Source organism: Sorex fumeus, unplaced genomic scaffold, assembly GCF_029834395.1.
Source record: "Sorex fumeus unplaced genomic scaffold, SorFum_2.1 ptg000087l, whole genome shotgun sequence".
Lineage (NCBI taxonomy): Eukaryota > Metazoa > Chordata > Mammalia > Eulipotyphla > Soricidae > Sorex > Sorex fumeus.
The window spans coordinates 479,513-481,462 of NW_026606144.1; the positions used below are offsets into that span (position 1 = coordinate 479,513).

General features: G+C 42.0%; 1 pseudogene; it reads left to right on the plus strand.

The window, feature by feature from the left end:
- Positions 1–1,098: 1,098 nt before the first annotated feature.
- On the plus strand, positions 1,099–1,568 carry LOC130039555 (60S ribosomal protein L36a-like; annotated as a pseudogene).
- Positions 1,569–1,950: the final 382 nt, after the last annotated feature.

Here is a 1,950-nt window from a genome sequence, read left to right on the forward strand (position 1 = left end):
CAGTCACTCTGAAACTGGAATTCATATGAATCTCCACTCCAGGCAGGTTTTCGTGACACCAGTGGTGAATGTCCAAGTAACCCAATGCTGGTATTCAGCGGCATGTTCACACTGGCAGACGTGCTGTTCAATATTCTATGCACTCAATGCTGGTCAGATCTTCATTTTCCTGTCCACACAACCAAGCCTGCAGAAATCATCAGCATATCCACTACAGAATGTTCCATACAATCTGAATGTGCACTCCAATCAGGCTTTCCTTACACCACTGGTGAATGTCCAAGTAACGCAATGCTGGTTTCAGTGGTCTGTTCACAATCGAAGCCGTGATGTTCAATGGCTATCCACTCAACACTGGTCACCTCTATATTTTCCATTCCACACAATCCAGACTACAAAAATCAATGTAAACTCCACTACAGAATGTTCCATTCATTCACTGTGAATATGGAATTCATCTGAATCTCCAATACCGGCAGGTTGTCGTTACACCACTGGAGAATGTGCAAGTACCCCAATACTGGTTTTCAGAGGCCTTTTCATACTCGCAGCCATGCTGTTTTATTGGCTATAGACTCAACAGTGTTTAACTCTTCTTTTTCCTGTCCACACGACCCAGCCTTCAGGAATCATTTGAAAGTCCACTACAGAATGTTCCATTCATTCATTGCGAATCTGGAATGCATCTGAATATCCACTCCTGGTAGGCGTTCGTTACACCACTGTTGAATGTCCAAGTAATGCAATGCTGGTTTTCAGCGGATTGTTCACAATTGAAGCCATTCTGTTCACTGGCTGTCCAATCAACAGTCGTCAGCTCTTCATTTTCCTGTCCGCAGAAGCCAGACTTCAGATATCATTGCTATCTCCACTACAGAAAGTTCCATTCATTCATTCATTCATTCAATCTGGAATTCATCTGAATCTCTATTCCCGGCAGGTTTTCTTTACACCACAGTTGAATATCCAAGTAACCTAATGCTGCTTTTCCGCGGCCTGTTCAGACTCGTAGCCATACTGTTCAATTGGCTATCCTCTGAACCATGTTCAGCACTTCATTTTCCTGTCCACATAACCCATTCTTCAGAAATCATTCCTTTCCTCGCAGACACCGCTGCCGCAAGCATGGTGAACGTACCGAAACCCGCCGGACTTTTTGTAAGAAATGTGGCAAACATCAGCCCCACAAAGTCACACAGTACAAGAAGGGCAAGGATTCTCTGTATGCTCAGGGAAAGCGTGGTTATGATAGGAAGCAGAGTGGTTACGGAGGTCAAACTAAGCCTATTTTCCGGAAGAAGGCTAAAACTCCAAAGAAGATTGTGTTGATATTTGAATGTGTCGAGCCCAACTGCAGATCTAAGAGAATGCTGGCCATTAAGAGGTGCAAGCATTTTGAACTGGGAGGCGATCAAAAGAGAAAGGGACAATTGATCCAGTTCTAAGCTTCATCTTTTAATACGAAGACAGAAATCCTGGGCTGTGTTAGACTGATGGAACAATCCATGTTTTAGGAGGGAAATTAAATAGTGTCATGAATAAACTTCCTGAGAGGAAATTTGCTTGATAAAAAAAATCATTTTTTTCTGGAAAAAAAACCCAATACTTTAATTTTTTAAGACAACTGCAAGCACCTCAAACAATGGATTATTGTTACAACACTTGTTATCTTTTCACAATCTAGTTATTGCAAAGGCATATATGGATAAATATTAATGGACAAAGTCAAGAAAAAGAGGCACCTTAATGAATTTAAAAAAAAACACATTCAATCCAATGACTTCTAAAAGAGGCTAAATTTACCTCAGTATGTAAGGTAAAAGGTAAAGGCCCTCCCATTGATCGTCTATTTGCTCGAGCGGGCCCAGTAACGTCTCTATTGGAGACTTTGTTGCTACTGTGTCTGGCATATCTAATACTCTCGGTAGCTTGCCGGGCTCTCCGAGAGGG